Raw genomic sequence first — 22,601 nt, forward strand, 5'->3', positions numbered from 1 at the left:
CCTATTATCTTCAGAATAGAAAAAAATTCTTTATTTGGTTTTTGAAGTTCTTCACATCTTTCTATCATTCCAGTCTTCTTACTTTTCCCCCCATTATTCCGACTCTATAATCCAGAGACCAAATACTTGCTCTTCTTTCCACATGATCCTCCATCCCTAACTCAGTCTCTTTTCACTGTTGTTCTCCATGCCTGGAATATTATCCCTACATTTTACCTTTGCAAGAAGACTCTTGGTTTTTTCTCTTGTAAGTGCCTTCCCTCTGAAACTAAGAACCTCATTTGTTAGATGCACACAGTTATTTACTTACTGTCTTTGCCATTAGAATATGAGCTCTTTGACCCAGCAGTTTCAGTACTGTGTCTATATCCCAAGGAAATCATAAAAGAGGGAAAAGAACCCATATGTGCAAAAATGTCTGTAGAAGATCTTTTCATGGTAACAAAGAATTGGAAGATGAATAGATGTCCATCAGTTGGGGAATGTCTGAATAAAATATGGTATATGAAGGCGATGGAATATATTGTTCTATTAAAAATGATGAATAAGCTGATTTTAGAAAGTCCTGGAAAGATTTACATAAACTGGTGATGAGCGAAACAAGCAGTACTAGAAATACATTGAACACAGTAACAGCAAGATTGTAGGATGATCAACTAAGAAAGACTTCAGAGCTTCAATGATCCTAGGTGATCCTAATAAGCTTTGGCTAGAAAAAGTCATCTGCATCCAGAAAGAGAACTATGGAGATTGAATGTAAATCAACACATACTGTGCTTCTTTTTTCTGTTTTTTTTTTCTCTTGTGGTTTTTCCCTTTTGTTTTGATTTGTTTCTCTCAGAATGATTCATAAAGAAATGTGTACTTTAAAATGTTTATATATATATATATATATATATATATATAACCAGAAAAAATAAAATAATTAAAAAATAATATTAGCTCTTTGAAGGCATGTTTTTGAATACCCATTATATAGGACAGTGACTGGCTTATAGTAAGCTGTTAATAAAGACATGCTGATTTAGACTCCTCTCCTCCCCAATCCACACAGCACTTGATCTAAGACACTAAATAATAGATAATTTTTAATTGATGGACTGTGGAATGCCAGGAAGATGTTATTTATTGGATGGAAATATGATTTCCACAAAACAACTAGCTCCAAAGCAGTCTTATGCATCCCGATTTAGATTTTATAACTCAGTTTCTGTCATTGCTCATTTTTAGGGTTGGAAGAATGTTAGTTTCTTTGGAATCCTCATACTAAAAAAAAGCCATACATAATGTTTATCATAGATTTGGGTTTGAGTTCTATTCAAATCATGTGGTAGCTAGGTAATCCAATGGATAGAGCATGGGGACCAGAGTCAAGAAGATCTAAATTCAAATTTAGCCTCAGATACTGAATCTATGATCTTAAGCAAATCACTTAACCTCTATTTGCCTGTTTTCTAAAATGTAAATTTGTCAATGTACAATTGTAAAATGGGAATAATAATGACACATCTCCTAGGACAATTGTGAGGATCAAATAAGATAATATTTATAAAATGCTTAGCATAGTATGTGGCACATAATAAGGGTGATAGTAAATTCTTATTGCTGTCTTTGTTTTGTTTCTAACATTAAGAATGATATCTATGGGATATTTACTCAGCTTTTCTGAGCCATTATTTCCTCCTAGAACTGGGATGGCCTCTGAGACCTTATGACCTTATGGCCTTATATATGGTCATACACACACACACACACACACACACACACACACACACACACACATATGGCAGGGGGAGAATTGTTAATATTCCTTGATAAGAATCTCAATCATCTTTTCTGTTATTAGAATGGACTAAGACTGAGAAGTCCCAAGTTGAAGTTCTAACTCTGTTCCTAATTACTTATGTGACTTTAGGCAAATCATTTAAATGTTCCCAGACTCAGTTTCTTAATTTCTCACATGGGAATGATATTATTTGGATTACTTATCATTGATAGGTTTCTATGAAGGGCAAATGGAAAGGTAATCTATGACCGATGCAGAGCTACATAAATGTAAATTATTATTTTGACCTAATTATGTATTTTTCAGCACCAGTGATTATTTCTCTCCAGCATGAACTGAGATACTGTCTTGCTAATATATGATATGTGTATCAACATAATATGCTGGAAAAGAAAGGTGAAAAAGTAAATGAGAGCGAGGGAGAGAGGAGCAAGGACATTCTAGCACGCACAGGTTTATTTGTGACTGAAATTAGCTTTCTTAATAATAATTTATTTCAATTCAGGGTGGAAAATGGTTTGGAAAAATCATTATTTTGGTTCCATTCAAGTACAACTCTAACAAGATTTTTTTCTTTAAAGGATTCATTTCAAGAAAGAAAATGCTTGGCTTTAGCTTAGTTCTTTGCACTGGTGTTAGCTTCATCCATGTCAAAGAAGGCTAGCTTTGCATCATTTAGTAGAGGCAGGTTGGTAGACATTCACTTGAAAAATCACTTTCTACAAGCTAGGGTGAGGAAGGTTAGTGTGGTATAAGAAAAGGACTGGGGAAAGGGCAAAGAAGGTGTAGAGGGCCTTTGTTGTATGCAAATTGCTCATCCTTTATTTCTTGCCTTTTTTATTTGCTCTTGTCAGTGCTGACTTGGTAAGAAGTTGGTTGAGAAGGAGGAAAGAGTTCCCAGTGGGTGATCAGTATCTTTGCACTGACAGGTAGTTCTTAGCAGTAAGATAAGGGAAATGAAAGGGGATATTGTGATGGGCCACTATAGAAACTAATCTAAGATTATCCATTTAATTTAAACCAACAAGTATTTATTAAGCACTTGCTATGTTGTAGGTACCTAGTATTGTGCTAGGTAGAGAAGCAAAATGAAATAATCCTTTCTTGCAAGGAGTTTACATATTAATATGAGTATATAAAATATTTCACATAAAAATAAATTGGATCAATAGAAATATATACAAGATAGTTAAATACCAGATGGTATGGGAGTCAGGACAGTAGCAGTTGTGGGGTTCTGGAAAGTCTTGGTGCTTAAACCAGGTTTTTTCTTTCTTTCTTTCTTTTTTCTGACAGTTGGGGTTAAGTGACTTGCCCAGAGTCACATAGCTAGTGAGTGTCAAGTGTCTGAGACTGGATTTGAACTTAGATCCTCTTAACTCCAGGACTGGTGCTTTATCTACTGCTGATCTGCTCCTTAAGCCATGTTTTAAAGGAAGAGAGAGTTAGAGCTTATGAAGAGAAGATAAGGAGGGAATTCTTTCCAGGCTTGGGAGGTAGCTGATGAAAAGGGGCAAAATGAGAAATGGAGTAGAGCATATGAGAAAAGTCCATTTTGGCCAGATTATAGAGTTCAGGAGGAGATAATGGGAAATAATATACCATGAGTCTGGAAAGATAGGTTGGGACTAGGTTACACAGGATTTTAAGAGATAAGCAGATGAGTTTCAATTCAACATTAAAGGTATTTCCTAGTCTTGAATAAAAAAGGTGCTCTACTTTTCAAAAAGTGGGGAGGTCTTAAAAAAAGGTTTGTCCTTAAGTAAGACAGAGGCTAGGCAAATCATCTGCCTCTATTAATTTTTATAATAAACAAACAGATAAATAAAACAAAATCTGGTTAAAATGAACATTGAGAATTATCTGGAAAGACAGAGTTGAAAATAATCAACTGAAAAGTGGACATCACAGGATCAGAAAGCTAGAAGAGTCCTTAAAAGTTATTAGATTCAACCCCCTCATTGTATAAATAAGGAAATTGATGTCCAAGATCATCATGGTTGTCATAGCCAAAGTTTAAAATGGGTCCTTTGACTACCACATCATTGCTTTTCTCATAGTACCATGCTACTAGTGGGCTGGTGAGTAGGGGCAGGATGATTCATTTTGTCTACTTTAATTTGATAATAGATGAAATCGGGCTACCTCATTCTGGCATTCCAGGTACCTCTCAATCACTACCTGTCCATGTCTTTTGACAGGAAAGGATTGAGTTGTTTTTTATTTTGTTGTTGTATCCAACTCTCTATGACCCCATTTCAGGTTTTCTTGGCAAAGGTATTGGAGTGGTTGGCCATTTCCTTCTCTAACTCATTTTACAGATGAGGAAATAGAGGCAAACAGGGTTAATTGACTTGCCCAAGTTTGTACAACAAGTAAATGTCTGTGGCTCCAGGATCAGCACTCTGTGTTTGTGTATAATTTCTATGTATTTTTAGGATTGCTTAAAAAGTTCTTTCCTTTCTGCCAGAATAAAAGTGAGGGCAAAAGAAGGTTAATAATTCACCTTCAATGCCCTAGAGTGTAGGGAGAAAAAGAAGGAGATGACTAACTGAGACAAAACAGTTGGAGCATCAGCTCTTTCTAAAAGTCAGGTCTACAAGCTGTCTATCAAATACCATACTATGATGCAGCTCTTTGTTCCCGTCCCCAAAACATCATCTGTTCAGTCTCAACACTGATACATGTAACCTTCTAGGACAAAGCAATCCCTGTTCTTAGGAACATCACTCATTTGTTAGTAGCTTTGGTGCCAGTACACTCAAGGCCACTTGAGCGCACACAGTCTAAAATAAAGCATTGAGAAATGTTTATCTACTCTGGCCTGAATTCATCACTATAGGGCAGGTTTAGGAGTGGGAAATGATGAGAAGGTGATCTTTTGAGAGAATGCTTTTAAGCAAAAGAGAAAGTTTCAGACACATTGAAAAGGATCTTGGTATTTTATTTATTTCTTTTGCTCCCTAAATCATGGAATATTTTTCATTCATATTTTGACATTTTATTCCCACTACCCCCACCCTCAGCACTGGAACTTCATGCCTAAATGCTCCCTAGGAGAGAGAGCAGAGAAAGGGGAAACTTACTCACTCCAAAAGATAAATTATTGATATCGAAACCTGTCATTAAAGTTGAGGTTTAGTAAAAAGGAGTGGAGAGAGAGAGAGAGTGATCACAAGGGGTTTTGGCTACCCAAAGGAAACAAAGAGAATATCATAAAGGGAGCAAAAAATGCAGAAAGAGAAGATTGTTTATGAAAAGGACATACTTTATCAACATCACAATTTTGCTGAGGTCCCTAGATGCCAAATAAATGTGCCCACTAGTTATATGAAATACTTCCCATTAGAAGAAAAGATATAATTTTCATCAGGTTTGAATGCTGTCAGACATCTTAGTCCCTACAGGTCCACTTATCATGTATATATTTGCAAGAAATTAGTTTGTACCTTCACAGAGACCTTTGACAAATAGAATTATTCCTGATAACAAATTTAACCTCCTAGTCACTGTTCATATCTTATTCATTCTGCCCACATCTTGTTAATTTGGGCCATGCAGATAAATAACTTTCATTGATTATCTATAATAATTCAACTCTTTGATTATGATAATGTAAGAGAGAAGAGGCATAGATAATATAAACATAATGGATAATCCAAAAAATATTTTTACATGGCTTTGAAATTCAGTCTTATTTAATTCCAAAGTTAATATCAGTGGGAAGATACAGAAAGGATCACCTGAGGTTAGAAATGAGAATCCAAGAGATACCAGAGAGAAAAATCTATGTAGTTTGGTGCTTGATTGCATGCGAAGTGCTTATAGGAAAAGGAAAGGCAGAGAAAGAGGACTGGAAAAACAATAGAGATATTGTCAGAAAAGGGAAAACTGATAGGAGGCACAGTTTGTAGTGACAAAAATTGAGTTTGGTTTTCTTCATATATGAGGTTATGGAGGAGTTGGCTGGAAAATTAGATAGCCAAAAAATACAGTAGGATCATACATCAAATGTTTATTTCTCACCTGCTATATATTTGCTAGATCATGGAGGAGTTAAGACTTGGCCTTTGCCATCAATCTATTTAGGAGCAACATATATCCATAGAGAGTAAACAATTTCACACATTAATTAGATATTTATTCAACAAAATAATATTGATATTCTGAGGGTGAAAAATATACTAATCTGGATGATCAAGGAAGACTTCTTGGAGAATATGATACTTGAATTGAATATATGCACCAGCCTCATGTTTCCCAGCATCAGGGACTTACAGGCACATACCACCCTACCCACTTCAGAATAATGTTTCTTAGTCAAATCGGTCATTTCTTCTTTTTCAAAATCTTCAGTGTGTCCTAAAGCTTCCTGAGGAAATAACAAATTCCATTTGGCATTCAATGGCCTTTTTAACCTAGCACTACCCTACCTTAGCTGCTTTCTGTCATAAATATTCCCTTCCACAAACTGTGTCCCAAAAAAAAGGAGATGACCCATTGCCCTTCTCCTCTTAAACCACTCAACAAACCAAATATTTATCCTGGAACACTTAGGCCTATATAAGATAGAAGACTGAATCTTGTACAGGACTTGTGACAGGATTTTTACAAGCCCTTTGGTGATTCCCCGAATATAATAGAAAGATCCAGTTCACTCTCATTCCTTGTTCATATGGCTTTGGTTGGGGATAGAATGCCCATGGGGAAAATATTGTGTCTCTCATGCCTGACTGTGCAAGCTGTAGCCTTCTTGACCCCAGAGGACCATTAAAACATGTGGGGGTTCATGTTATGAATGTCACAGAGAATAAGAGCCCCCAGAATCCTCCTCTGACAGACAAAGGGCCATTATATAACCACCCATTATTTTATTTCTTCTTAGTGCCTTTTTTGTTTCATGTTTTTTTAGGCTCTCTCTGCTGGCCCTGAGAAGGGAAACAAGGTGAGGTAAAAAAAAATTGTGTGTGTGTGTGTGTGTGTGTGTGTGTGGATTTTTTGAAAATCCCTTTTCCATTCTTCTTTCCAGGTATTTTCTCCTTTAAAATGCTTTTGATCTTTGATTCAGACCGACCATAGTTTTCATTGAAAGAATAATCATCAACTTTCAGCACAGCTGGTCACTCTGCTTCTCTGGCTGGTCAGGGAAAGTATTATTATTAGAAATTTTCTCCAGGCTCCAAGGGGGAAAGAGCAGTGATTTGTTCTACTGTTCAGGGCATAAAAGGAAGGTGAGAAATTCACTTTTTTTCTTTTAGCTAGTATGTCTGAGGACCTCGAGCAATCTCCTTGGGTCCAGTCATTGCCTAGGATACCAGGTTTATTGATTGAGATCAATTGTGATAAAGCCTCCTACCACTGATAGAACTCTGTAGTTGGTTCTCTGTCAATCTTCAGCAGGGAGTTCATTATAAGAGATAGTTGAGCAAAATAGAAGTCTTCTGTATTGTATTGCAGGGGCTGGTTTCTATATGTAGAAGGAATCTGTCTATTCTGCATATGCTTCCTATTGCTAAGATTATCTCATTTCCTCTTTCAGGAGGCTCTGTAAAATGGGAAAGCTTCTGGTCTTTGACTCAGAAAATTCAGATTTGAGTTCTGGCTTTGCTGCTTCTTAATTGTGGGACTTCAAGTAATTCATTTGAGATTTCTGACCGTAAGTTTCCATATCTGGAAAATGGGAATGATAAACTTGTGCTCCTTCATAACAGGGTTGTTATAAGGAAAACTATCTGCATGCTACACTATAGATACTGTATACTATATAGGTAGATACTGTATACTATATATAGATAGTACACATATAGGTATAGTATAGATAATATATAGGTACAGTATAGGTATATAGATAGGTACACTATAGATAGTATATAGGTACAGTATAGATAATTGAGCTATTATTTTCTTCTTTGGTCAAATAATATCATATCCATGCAATACTTTATATTTTTTACTTAAAACAACTTTATTTTTTACTGATATTTTTGATTTCTACATCACATTTCTGAATATACCCTTTCCCGCTCCAAGAAGTGATCCTTTGTAATCAACATTTTAAAAAGAAAGAAAAAAGTGGTTCAGCAAAGCTAATAAGCATATCAATCATGTTTGAAAGATGATTTGTGTAGAATATTATGATTATCCTCCTCACTTTTTCATAAAGAGGCAGGAAGTAAATTTTCTTAACTCTTCTGCAGGGCCAAGATTGGTCATTTTGATTACGTAGTGTTTGTTCAGTTATTTAAAAAAAAAGGAAAAGAAAGAATTTTCATTGTTGTTGTGCATTATCTTTTTAGTTCTGCTTTCACCACTATGTATCATATCATATTATTTTTCCAATGATCCTCTGAATTCTTCCTATTTATCATTTACTATGCTATAATAATAGTTCATTACATTTGGGTGTCATAATTTATTTAATCATTCTCTAATTAATAAGCATTGACTTTGTTTCCATTTCTTTACTACCACAAGAGTACTGCTATGATTATATTGGTATGTATATGCAGACTTTCTGTCTTAAACTCATGGGATGGTTAAATCATACAATGAGATCCCTAGGTTAAAAGATATTTTTGTATCTTTCAAAACATTTCCATCCCATTTGATTCTCAAAATAATCTTGAGAATGAAGTAGTGCAGACATTATAATTGTCACTAATACAAATGCAGAAACAGGTTCAGAAAGTTTAAGGAATTTGCTCAATATTCCATAATCCAAGATAACTATCAGATATTGAGGATTCTTCCATATAGCAGTAATCCTTATGAAAAATTACATTATTTATACCTTAGTTTCTGTGGCAGCTGCCCTTTAATCAAAGTGCTCTAGTATTTTTTGAGCATTAAAATTCTATAATAAAGATTTCTTAAATCATACAGAGTCAGAGTCTCTTCTACCACTTGCAAATAGATGTTTTTGAGATCTGTTAATCAACAAAGGAGGTAAGGATAAGGCTACATGGAGTCTGACAGGAGAAGCAGGGGAATTAGACAAGGTAACCTTTTAATAGTCTGTTAATTAAGAAAATGATCCTTATTTTTGGAGGGGTTGGGCAATTTGGGTTAAGTGACTTGGCTAGAGTCACACACTTAAGTGTCTGAGGCAAAATATAACTCAGGTCCTCCTGACTCCAAGGCCAGCATTCTATCCATTGTGCCACCTAGCTGACCCTGATCAGTTTTATCATTAATCTATCCTCACCCCTAGATTGTAGAATTCCTTAGATTTGATTCCCTTTGCATGAATAAACAAGTGCATATATTAGTTAAGCATTATGTAATGGTCACTCCCATGGAAAGGCTTTTTTCATACATCAAAAGATTTTGTCCAAAATTAAATTATAAACTTCTTTTGGTAAAGAGTTTTATTTCCTATTATTTTCTACAATACCTATGTATCCTACATGTTTCATAAATTCTAAATAAATGAAGGAACAAAAAAGTGAAAAGTTAATCTTAGCATTCAGTCCAATCCTTACATTTGGCTCAGTATGGATCCCTTTATATAAAAAGCATTAAAACCACTATTGACATGGAAGTCCTTTAAAGGTATGTAGTATGTTGAGGTGGTTAGTGATTAAGTGTTTGAAACTGCCAAGCATCTTTGCCAATTTCTCTAGCCATAAACTGAGGTAGAAAAATTAATTAAGGTTTCTGCTTTGTCTTCTGAACAGTGAGATTTCATAAGCTCAGAGTAAAGAGATAACAAAAAAGGAGAATTGGAAATCAACTTCTGTCACGTATTAATCACTGAAATAATTTATCACATTGTTTGAGCAATGCTACTTGTCTGTTCTTTTTGAGACAGCTAGAACCTTGAGACAATATATTCTGACCAGTCCCAGTGAGTCACCAGTTTTGTGCAACTGAAAGTTAAACTAACAAAACAAAAAAGCTTGGGAGACAGAAATGGAGAGCAAGATAGGACTTTTTCCTTCATTTCAGAGCTGTGGTCTGTCAGGCTTAGCTAGGGAGTGAGAAAAATATATTTTTATCTTAGTAGGGTGGGTATGGAGAGGGATGGGTTTGAAACTGGAAACACCATCTATCTCCAAAAGATTGTGATATGGTCTAATAAACTGTCTTGTTGCTGTTGTTCATTCTCTAAAGAGAATGTCTTGACTTATGCATGAATTGGGCTTAAATGATATTGAATTAGGCAAAGCCATCAGTCTCACTCCTTCTTCCTGCAGACGAATTGCAGAACACAAAATATTGCACAGTACAAAAATATAATTATGAAAAACGAAAAGAAATATGGATGGATATATAGTGATGCTGAGTGAGGATAGTAGACAGAATAATCTACAAAATGACTATGCTCTGAAAATACACATAAGAAAAAAAGATGAAGTTAATATACTCAGAAATGAGTTGTAAATAGTTTCCATTTTATATTTTTATATGTAATCTCATTTAAGTGTTTTACAAGTAGTAAGTATAATGTTACAAAAGGAAAAACTTTGTTGTTATTTTTATCATGTGATTCACCAAAGTAAAGAAATTATCATAACCATTCCAGCAAAACTAGGAAACCCTATCTCCCTTCCTCTGTGTTAGCTTGCTTAATAAGTATATTTGTACAGGGCAGGTATTTAATTATTGTTGATGTTCTTTTAACTTTAGTCAGAGATGCTTTTTACTACTATACGGTCTCAAACATAAGCTTTAATTTTTCTCATCTAAAAATGCACTTTGAAAGCCATAAAAAGCCTTTTGGGTACTTCATGGGTCTAGACCTATCATTTTTATTTCTCGATAACTTTCCTCACCAAAGAAAACTGGTCATTAGTCTGTTATTTAGTGTGTTTGGGGAACTGTGCAGTTAGATGACTTGCACATGGGTACAGAGTTTGTCAGGGGTAGGATTTGAACTTGGTCTTTGTAATGACAAGGTTTCTATCCACTATACAATATTGCCTCTTGTGTTATACAAAAGTGAGATTTTATTATTATAATAGTGTAAATAATTCCTTCATAAAACTTCAGTTTAAGTATTTTTTCTTGAAGCAAATATTTTTTAAAAAATGTTCAGGGGAAAGAGATTATATATAGTTCATTGGGTAGAGTCTTGAGATCATATCATATGATGATGAAGTGAAGGAGTTGAGAATGGTTAACCTAGAGAAGAAAGAAGAAGGCCATAATAGCTTATATTATATATTTTAGGGGTTATAATAATAACTTATAGCTAGCATTTATATAGAATTAATGCAAAATATTTATAAATATTGACTCATTTTTTTCTTTATAATCACCTCAGGAAATAAGTACCATTGTCCCTCTTTTATAGAAGAGTAATTTGTGGCAGAAAGAGGTTGAATCTCTTGCCCTGGGTCATACAGCTAGAAAGTATCTAAGATCAATTTTGAACTTGGGTCTTCCTTACTACAGATCTAGTATTCTACTATTATGCCACCTAGCTGTGGAACTAGACTTTGTTCTTTGTCCCAAATGGCAAAACTGGATAAAGGCCGATCACTCTCAGGACTTTACTACCATACTTTAGCAGCCTTATTCCTTGTCTTCCTATCTGCTCCCATTGCTGAATTTTCCTGGAACCTTTTTTTTTTTTTCCAGAAATGGACCAGAGAAGCCTGCCTTCATTCTTCTCACTTGCCATGTATTATATCTGCCTTTACTTCTTTTTCAGCTCCCTTTTATGTTTGTTTGTTTTTTTTTTTTTTTTCTATTAGAAGGTAAGCTCCTTAAGGGCTGGGACTATTTTTTGCCTTGTGTTTATATTTCCAATTCTTGGTACAAAGTACAAAGCCTGGTAAATAATATTTAATAAAGATTTGTTGACTAACTTGAAGCAATGAATAGGGGAAGCAGATATAGGCTTGATTTACAGAAAAAAAATTTGCCCAATATAAATAGCTATTCAAAGGTTGAACAGGCTGATGTGGCAGGTAGTGCCATTCCTATAATTTGAGTTGCTATAGCAAAGGTGGAATGACTAATTTTTTTTTGTGAAGTATTTTTTGTTTCTTTAAAACATACCTTCTAGGACTCTTCTTCAATTATATATGTGAACTTATAGGTTGTGGTGGCCTATGCTGACTGCTTCTCCCCTAAGAGATATAGGGGTAATATTGAAGGGTTGGAGGTTCTAGTACTGTTGTGCATGGGCCTCAAAATTGTGTTTTCTGTTGATAATAATTGTGTCAATTAACTTTTATCATCAAAATATATTTTTATTTATTTGGTTAAATATTTCCCAATTTTGTATAAAAATTTAACATTCATTTACAATTTTTTTTTAGTTTTAAATTTTTTCACCCCTCTGTTCCTTCTGTCACCTGGAGAAGTCAAGCAATTCAATATTTATTATATATTTATGTTTCAATCTGCATTCAAAGTTAATCAGTTCTTTCTCTGAGCTGGATAACATTTTTCATAATGGCTCTTTTGGAATTATCTTGGATCATTGTCTTGATTAAGAGTAGCTAAATCTTTCACAATTGATCATTCTTAAAATATTTCTGTTCCTATATACAATATTCTTTTGGTTCTACTTATTTCACTTCAGCAAAAGTATTTATTAAGATGATATATTACAAACAATTGATTAAAAATTCTACTCTCTTATCTCCTCATGAAACCTAGTGTTAATTCTCATCTAACAAAAACATAGTACCCCAAGAGAAAAGGCTTAAACATTTTTCCTTCTTTTAAAAATTATTTTTTTTCAATTAAAAATATTTTTATCTATTTTCCATCTCATCCCTTAAGGAAAAGAAAAACAAACTCATTTTAACAATTACACAGAATGAAATAAAATAAGTTCCCTACTGACCAAATCCAAAAATGTATGTCTCACTGTTCACACTGAAGGCATCAGGAAGCATACTCCATCATTAGGCTTTGTATTCATCAGAGATCTTAGATCTTTTAAAGTTGTTTATCTTTACAATGTTATTATTGTATAAGATTTCCTACTGGCTCCTTTATCAGTTCATTTCCACTTTTTTCTAGGTTTCTGTCAAACCATCCCTTTAATCATTTCCTATAACACAATAGCATTCCTTTACATTAATATATCATAATTTTAGCTATTTCCCAATTAAAGGATATCTTTCTCTTGTTTTCCAGTTCTTTACCATTAGAAAAAGAGCGGTCATAAATATTTTTATATAGCTGTGGTAAAGTTTCCTCAAAACAAGTAAGTTTCATACATAAAAAACTGGGCCTATGTGAGCAGGACTAGGCCATTTCAGTATTTTACTTTCTCCAAAGGCAAAACAGAAAATAGAAATGTCTCTGCAGCTATCCCTGGGAGGTTTCATGGAAACCTAGCAGGAGTTCAGCATAATAGTACTGAGTACAGAAGAAGGGAAATACTGGGCCACAGTGAATTTTTGTTTTGCAACATTAGAATTGACAAGGATATGTTTTGTAAAATGAAAATAGTTCATTCAGCAGTATAGCCATATTGTGTTCAGGGAAGCTGGATTTCCCAAGACAGAAAGAAAATGATCTGATGTTAGAGCAAGTGAGGAGACAAAATTTAAATGGAAAATCATCAGCCTCCTTCACACTCAAGCATCCTATTTTTTCATACAAAAATGATCACATAAGGCTACTTTTCAGGGCAGTGAAAAATATTGTAACAAGAATTTATGTATTCTAGCAATCTCCTTATCCCATTGGTGAAATCCTTCCATTGCCTCCATTTTGTAGAGAGACTCAGGCTAGCCAGCTTTCATTTCCCTTCCAGGTCAGATCCTGATTTATCAATTGCAAAACTAAGTCTCTGTTGTTTTCTCATTCTGGATCTTTCCTTAGTACCGGAGGCCTGCTCACCTTAGGGCATTTAACCATGCAAACTGCTCAGTTTGGCATATTTGTTTGCCAGGCTAGTCCCCTTATTCCCTGGGATCTCTAATGTATGGAGTGTCCCAGGCTGGCCAGCCTATTATCACTTTAGACTCTGATTCTGACTCTTAGACTTCAAAACTATCCCACATCCTCCCTCCATACCTTTTGGAATTTTTTAAATGAGCTATCTTCCAGCACTAGAATGTAAATTTCTTGAGATCAGGGATTATCTTTCTTTATTCTTGTATTTGTATCATCAGCACATTGCACAGTGCATGGCACATGGTAAATATTTAACAAATCCTTCCCTCTCTCCCTTTTTTCCTTCCTTCTTTCCCTCTCTCCCTTTTTTCTTTCCTTCTTTCCTTCCTTCCTTCCTTCCTTCCTTGCAAATTATTTAGGAAAAAACATCTAGGTTATATGGAAAACTACTCTGGATCATAAAAATGAATCAAACATACTCAAATCTCAATTTTATTATTATTAGAGAGTCAGTACAGGAGAACAGAAAGCTCTAGATTTGAAGTCAGAATATTTATTTCAAATCTCAGACCTTTTATTTAAGGTCTGTGTTCATCTAACATATTAAAGTATTAATATGGGCAAAAACACTTTAAAAAAATTATTTCAGTTTATACTCACAAGCAAATGTGGGAAGTATTTTGGCAAATCACATATACTCCTTAACTGGCAGGTTCTTCTCCTATGGGAAAAATTGGGACTCAACTAGATAACTTCTGATCATTTCAGCTCTAAATTTCTTATTTTATCTTATCAGATTCCTTGTAGTATTTTCTACTTCTTCATCTTCAGCAAATGATGTAACATAAACAACGAATATATTTATGTTGGTCTTTTTTCTTTCATCATAAGCACTACAAGATGAGATGACCAAATGTTCCATGAAATTATGTTTTTATGTTGTGTTTAGACCCAAGATGAAACTAGCTCTCTCAGTATCTTGATCTGCTTCTCCCAGAAGAATGAACTATCCTACTTTTTAGAATATCATTAATAATAATATTAAAATCTCTTACCTCACAAACTTGTGAGGTTTATTGATAATCATGATAATAACCAATGTGACAGGAGAATTCTGATAGTCCATGCAGGAAGAATAAGGAATAAATTCATCCCTTCTCACATAGCACAAATCCTTCACCTTCTTTGATCCTGCTCCTTATTCCTTTCAAGAATAGCCTATGTAACAGAATTCTTCTATGGAGTCAAAAAAAATAGTGAATCTAGTCTGAATGATGTTATTCATTAGGTCAAGTCAGAGGGAAAGATCCTCAATTAAGGACCATACTTTCCTCTAGAAAGTAAAATAAAGACAAGTCATTGAGCTTTTCTGGTTTTCTATTTGCTTATTCTTAAAAAGAGGATGTTGGCCAGGTTACCATTAAAGATGCTTTCGACCCTAAGTATTATGATCTCCAAAGTATCATTACCTTCATTTTTCCACATGAGGCTGCTGACTTTTAGTAAGAATAATAACTTTTCAAAAGTCTCATGGTTAAGAAAATAGCAAGGTAGGGGGCAGCTAGGTGGTGCAGTGGATAGAGCACCACCCTGAAGTCAGGAGGACCTGAGTTTAAATCTGATCTCAGACACTTAACACTTCCTAGGTATGTGACCCTGGGCAAGTCACTTAACCCCAATTGCCTCAGCAAAAAAAAAAAAAAAAAAAAAAAAAAAAAAAAAAAAAAAAAAAAAAAAAAAAAAAAAAAAAAAGAAAAAAAAAGAAAAAGAAAAAAAAAAAAAAGAAAATGGCAAGATTAAAATTAGAACCCAGGTCTTTTTTTGGCTCTACAGTGTAGAACTATAGCATTTTCTGTTTTCATCATTAGCTCATTCTGCCTACAACTCCCAGACTAATTCTAGAAACATAGTCAATATAGCACTACATTAAGGATCTATGATTTTATCAGAGAGAGAGACCCAATAACTTGACCACTCGATCTGTGATTTAATAAGAGCATCTAATGATCTAGATGACAGATAAGTGATCTAGATAAAGCACTTTGCAAAATTTAAAGCACTATATAAATGCTAGCTATTGATATTAAGTCACAAAGAATTTCCTGAGTTTCAAAGAGATCAAATAAATTATATCAATATATCACTAGTAAACTCAAGCAATGGGATTTAAACCTAGCTGATAAAATACATGGAAATCTAAGATAATGTTTGCATAGGGTTTTGAAAAACTTAAAGTACAATGTAAATGCAATTTTAATATTAATAATGATAATGATAAATTCATCATTCTATGATGTCATGTTCCCTCTGGGGAGATAAGTATTCAGTATTGTTGGTTAGTTAATTAAGGACCTCTTAGGAATTCCTTGTAAAGGGAAATTCTTCTTATAGAACTGGTCAAAACTCTGCAAATCAGATCTACTGTATATAAAACTTATGGAGTATGTATAACTTTTATATAATATAACTTCTGCTGCCACCCTTTTGCCACCAATAATGTGATGATATTCTGAAATCTCCTGGTGTTAGCAAAGAAAAGAATATACACCAGGGCTCCATGCTGCATGCATGGACACCTGACTCCACTATAGGAGTCTGTCTTCAGAAGACTGGCTTCTACCACTTCAAAGTTTCTAGTCCTTTCATTTTTTATAGCAAAAGTTATTTTTAAAAAGAAAAATATCCATAGGACAGTGCCTCTTTTCTGTCTTGTCCTTTACGTGATCTGTTTCTTCAAGACAAAATGTGATCTTCCCCTGCCTAGAACGCTATTTTCTCCCACATTTATTTATTTTTTTTAAACTCAAAGCACTTCAATCACATCCCCCTTTATTTTTCTCCTTCATGAATGCCTGTTCAGTCAGGCGGGGCACGCGCCATTGCAAATTGCTCATAACCAAAGAATCAGAGCTCTTGCCGTAGCCTATTTTCTTTTATCATGTCTTTGGTGCTTCAGAAAGACTGGCATTGACTACATGAGAGGTAAATTCCTCTTTTCTTTTCAGCTTTGGGATAAAGTATTTTTTGCCTAAAGCATGCTCTGAGCTGGCTTCTTTGTGACTACAAGCCAGAAAGAAAGAGCTGGAAATGAAGTGGCTGACCCATAGGAGCCTTTCTGCACAGAAGACAGGAATCTTGTGGGGAGCATCCCAGGCCTATTTATGGCAAGTCAAACTGTAATCCTCCTGGATCCCAAAAGGATACATGGCAATGTCCTCCGGTGAAAATTAATCTAAAGGGTTGCACATATGCAGATTGCTGAACTCATCGGTTAATATCTTCATCTAGAAGTTCATTTTGACTCAGAATCATCTTTGAGGGATCATCTTTGACTTTTGTCCAAAGTTGTAAAGTCTCTAAGAGACCTTATAGGGTAGGGTCAGGGAAGCAATATATAGGGATGGGGATGGAGATGGGGATCTGCTTTCTTCTATGGCAGTTCTGGACCCTGACAGTCCCATGCCTCATATACTTCTACTAGCTCAGAACTACACAACACACTTTGTCTTGTCCCTTTGGTTGCCCCTAGGTAGCTACCCTCAGGGTCTCATCTTTCTCCTAGGGCCTCCCTTCTGCCATATCCCCTTCCTGTGGCCTCCCCCTCACTCCTTTACCTCCTAAAAATTGGGAAGTCCAAAGCTGATGAATAACTATTAGGCTAATATTGGAGACATTAGGCTTACTTCTTGAATGATGGTCTCACTGTATTCAGTCAGGAAAGAATAATCCTGGAAATGGGGGACACTTATGACACTTTCCTCCCTGTCTCTCTGTCTTCCTCTTTTTCTGGGTCTCTTCTATGTATCTCTCTCTTTGTTTTTGTCTGTCTGTCTGTCTGTCTGTCTGTCTGTCTGTGTGTTTGTGTGTGTGTGTCTCTCCATCATCTCTCCTCCTTTCATACAAAGGAAGTTTGGACTGTCTGACATTCCACTCCATCACAGGGCTGTGCCCCAGGATATTTTATGTAAGTGCTCTTGCTTCTTCTCTTAAATCAATCAGCTCCAGATACCAGAATCCCTAGATGTAGATCAGCCAGACAAGAATAGTTACTGTTTTCTTTAAAACGTATCTTTTATTTCACTTTATATCTCTTTTCTTGTAACTACCACTCTAGTCCAGGGCATTATCCTTTCCCGCCTGGACTATCCAAACACTTTGTTGTCTGGTCTTCCCAACTCCAGCTTCTTTTCCCTCAAAACATATGTAGCCAGACTAAACACATTAAGTATTGCTTTATCACACCTTCCTTGCTTTTAAATGTGCAAGGGTTCCCTTTGGACAAGTCCAAATTCTTCTGCGATTCATTGGAAAGGTTTTCTTGTTGTTCCCAAACATAAATATCCTTTTTGTCTTTGCTTATGATGTGCCTTTTTACCTAAAATTTCCTTTCACTTCTTTCTTTTTTTCCAACTGTCATAATGTCTCGCCTCCTGCATATCGATTGCTTGGTGAGTTCAACCTCCACAGATCGATCCCTTCTCTGAATTTTCATTGTACTTCCTGACCCTACAATCCTTAAATGTTCTCATTATTTTATGAATATAAATTCTGCCTCCTTAGATATACCATATGCTCTTTGAAGGCAGAGACTATATAATTTATTTCTTTGAGCTCCTATTGGTACATATCATCATATTAAGTAAATCATAATTGCCTAATAAATAATTCTTGCTGATTGAGATCACCATGTCACGAGACTTTTGTACACCTGTGTTCATTATGCTGTTTAGCATCTGGGGATTTAGAGGTTTTTATATGACTTGTGTTTATCAAACTTGGATTCTGCCTTTCTTTTCTTATTCCTATTCTATTTCCTCCTTTTCATTGCCTCAGCTGCCCTACATCAAGCCTTTCTGGGTCTTATTCTTATCACTTGACAAATACTTGTTTATATCTGGTTGCTGTGGTTTTAGAAAAGATGTAGCCAAGTTGAAACATGTCCAGAAGATGATTGTGAGAGATGTAATGATAACTGACATTTACTTAGCAATTTAAGATTTGAAAAGTGCTACATATCCATTGGGGCAGTTAGGTGGCACACTGGATAGAATGCTAGGCTTGAAGTCAGGAAAATTCATCTTCCTTAATTCAAATCTAGCCTCAGACACTTCCTAACCTTGTTTGCTTCAGTTTCCTATAAAAACAAGCTGGAGAAGGAAATGACAAACCACTTCAGAATTTTGGTAAGAAAATTCAAAATTGGGTCACAAAGAGTCAGAAATGACTGAACAACAATGACAACAACATATATGTATTGTCTCCTTTGACCAGCAACAACAGGCAAGATGGTTGTTAAAGGTAGTGTCATCCCTATTTTATGGAAAGGTGAAACTTAGAGATGTTCAATGATGTGTTCATGGTCACAGAGCTAGTACTATATGAAAGCAAGATTTCAATTATAAATGTCTCCAGACTTTAGATCTAGTGCTCTTGCTATCCTTTTCTGGAACCTACAGCTATCTCTTGAAGGGCTTGCAGATACTTAACATGGAAAAGAGATTTATTGAGCACTTGCTAGCTGTCTTCAAGTACTTGGAAGACTTCCATATGAAGGAAAGTCATCTTATCTTTCTTGGCAGTATACTCTCTTCCAAATCACCAGAAGTGCTTTCAGCCCAGTATCCATAACTATCACTGAGTGGGAAAATCATTATATGGAGAGGACCCACCTTTCTCATCACCACTAGCAACAATTATTAATACACACAGGAGCACCCCCTCCAGACATCCAAATCCATAAAGCAGAAGCCTCCAAAATCATCACTGAAGAGAAAATCATTGTGGGTATTGAAGCCCACCTTCCTTTTCATGACTATCAACAACTATTCACCAAGAGATAATTTTTGTTCAGATATAAGCTGGATGATTGCCTTTGAGTTCTTTTCCAAAGATAAGATTTTGTGAGGGGGTTGGATTAGAGCAAGGATTCTTAATGTTTGGTATATTTTAGACTTTTGTTAATCTGGAGAATTGTATGGAACCCATCTCTGAAAAAATGTTTTTAAATCCTTAAATCCATAAAATACATAGGATTACAAAGGAAACCAATTATAACTAAATAATTTATTTTCCTATTCAGATTCATAGACCCCCTGAAATGTATTCATCAGACCCAATTTACAAGTTCCTGGACTAAATGATCTCTCAGGTCTCTTCTAGATATTATTTTTCTTAAGTTAGTAAATCAATGATATAGGTATATCAGAGAGGCAGAAGAGAACAAAGTCAAAGAAAAAGGAAAGGTTAAAATATATATATATATATATATATATATATATATATATATATTACACAAATACACACACACATATACGCTACTCAAGACTTTAGTTTGACCATCAATATTGTGGTTTGAGGAACAAATACTGTAAATGGATACAATATTTTTGCCCTTCATATACAACAGAATAGGAAGCAGGCACTTGCCTTGTAAATTAGGTCAGCATCCAATAAAAAGCACATCCAATATTATAAGAAAGGTTTGGCCTTGGGCAGAATGATAAAGTAGAGAGAGTTTGTCATCCTGCTGCTTTCTTCCACCTTTCTCCACCTTAGTGATGATTCTTTTCCTTCTCTGACCAGAATAATAACATCAGAGATTGTTAGAGCTGGAAGGGACCACTTCCCTTATTTCTGCCTTCCCCTTCCCTTGCCCTCCCCCTCACTCCCCCGACCACATCATATTCATTTACTTTGTCTCCCATTACTGTCATCCCAAAACCTGAAGTTGAGAAAGGAAATGATAAATCAAGCTGTGCATAAAAGAAACCCTAAGTAGTCATAACTTCGGACAAAATGTTCCAAGCTGAGCCCTGTGCCAACAGAGACTATAAGGAGTCGGGATGCTGGTACAGAGAGTGGATATACGTGGGATGCTTCCATGAGGAGCATTGAGAATTTGATGTGAATACAGGATAAAAAAAAAGGCAACATGAAAATTCTGAGCACATGGAAGAGAAGATGCTCAAAACATTTTTGCCAAGGACAATTGCTAACTTTGATATTGTAGTCATAGGTAGAGAAGTTTCGTTGTTGAGGTCAATTCTCTGAGACCTCTTTTTTATGAGGTTTTCTTGGTAAAAATACTAGGGTACTTTGCCGTTTCCTTCTCTAGTTTATTTTAATGAGATCTGAGGCAAACATGGTTAAGTGACTTTCCCAGGATCACATAGCTAGTACATATCTGGAGCTAGATTTGAATTTTGATCCTCTACACTCCAGAGTCAGTGTTCTATTCATTGCTTTGTTATAGAAATGTTTGCTTTATTCCATAAATGTAGATCAAACAATTAGCTAAAACAAAAAAGAAAACAGCATCAAATCAACAGACATCTATTATGTACAAGATACATAAAATTATTAAAAAAAAAACCAAAAAAACCCACAATTTTTATTCTCTAGGAGTTTACAATCAAATTGTGGAGAGGAGGGCAAATATTATTTGCACACTATATCACAGATTGTGTATATATCACAAATATACATTTTTGATTTTCCTTGCAGAATCCACTCAATCCTTAACCTTCTACAAAAGGCTTTACTCAGTCCTCCCTCCTTGTACTTACTAGTATCTTCCTCTCTAAAGTTACATTGTTTCTATTTTGGGTGTATCTCATATATATTAATTTGCCTCTTCAATTAAAATATAATCTTCCTACCCAGTCCTCCCTCCTTGTACTTACTAGTATCTCATTTATATTAATTTGCCTCTTCAATTAAAATATAATCTTCCTACCCAGTCCTCCCTCCTTGTACTTACTAGTATCTTCCTCTCTAAAATTACATTGTTTCTATTTTGGATGTATCTCATATATATTAATTTGCCTCTACAATTAAAATATAATCTTCCTAACTCTATAGAATTCCTTATTTCTGTCGATCTCAATTGTTTTAGGAGAAGGCTTTCTTGCTCTTCATGGTTGCTAAGGTTTTTTTCATTCCTCAAATATTTGTCTCTATATTTATCAAGTTTATACTTTTGTCTGTTTATATGTTATATACCTCAAATAGAATATAAGGAGCTTGAGGGCAGGAACTGTTATTTTTTTCTTCTCATTTTCTTCTTCTTTCCTCATTGCCTAGCTTTTCACATAGTATGCAGCTAATAAATATATATTGGTTTGAACTGGATTTCAAGGAACAAGGATTCCTTGAAATGCTCCTTTGAGAGATAGAGATTGAAAGGGAAGAAATATGAGAGTGATGAGATCCTGATTGTTGCCCCCAGCCCCCCCCCCCACCCCAGCCCAAACCCCATGGAAATCCTCAATCATTAGCTGACAGGTACAGATACAGTTCTACATAGCCTATAATTTCATCATCCATCAACTTTAGACATACCACAGAAATCAACCAATAAGAAAGTAGCACCAGTAGGATATAGACCAGGACATTAAACCACAAACTTGAATTAATCTTTCCCGTGACATGGCACTTGTGCATTCTCCTTTTTTGCTGTCCTTCGGGTGAACTTATGGTGGAGTCAGGCTAAGTATAATATCATTACCACACATTAATATCCCCTTAAGTGGATTTTTCTGTATGTATTCTGGGTAATTGTGCAGTTCTACCATGGCTTTAGGACCTCCCCATGTTAATCAATTCCTCCTATAACCTCAAAATTGACATATTATGTAATGTAATCAGAAAATTTACTCTAAAAATCCTTGTCTGGATTTGCTGGGCTGCTGACTCCTTCTGGGAGTTCAACCCATCTAATGAGTGTGTAAATCTCATTAAAATGCTTTTGCTGGGGTTGGAGAAAGTCAAACCTGTTACAGTGTTACAGAGGTAACACCATGACACATACCTGAAACCTCAACAAGAGGAAATAAAACCTCAGCATATGGGGTATTCTGTCCATGGCCAAATGAGAAAGTTCTGCCTGGTAGAAGCCTCTGTCCTTGAACATAGAAATATTCCCTCACTTCTCTTAGGGGCAGAAAGCTCCTTATCCTCCTCTCCATTCAAATTAATTCAATTCAACAATTACCAAGAGTTTACTATATAT

At 35.2% G+C, this 22,601-nt stretch overlaps 1 protein-coding gene and 1 long non-coding RNA gene across 3 annotated transcripts in view; one reads left to right on the plus strand and one right to left on the minus strand.

Annotated features, from left to right (window-relative positions):
• Positions 1-22,601, minus strand: part of FSHR (follicle stimulating hormone receptor) — a 229,042-nt gene that overhangs the window by 176,615 nt on the left and 29,826 nt on the right. The window lies entirely within an intron of this gene.
• Positions 1-22,601, plus strand: part of LOC116421364 — a 48,240-nt gene that overhangs the window by 21,508 nt on the left and 4,131 nt on the right. The window contains exons 3-5 of one of the 2 annotated variants that reach the window (XR_004231699.1): positions 6,699-6,731; positions 6,816-7,017; positions 7,326-7,442. This is a non-coding gene — a long non-coding RNA (uncharacterized LOC116421364). The remainder of the gene's footprint in view (positions 1-6,698; positions 6,732-6,815; positions 7,018-7,325; positions 7,443-22,601) is intronic. The other variant, XR_004231700.1, reaches the window with a different exon arrangement.

Source organism: Sarcophilus harrisii, chromosome 2 (genome assembly GCF_902635505.1).
Source record: "Sarcophilus harrisii chromosome 2, mSarHar1.11, whole genome shotgun sequence".
In the NCBI taxonomy this organism is placed as follows: Eukaryota; Metazoa; Chordata; class Mammalia; order Dasyuromorphia; family Dasyuridae; genus Sarcophilus; species Sarcophilus harrisii.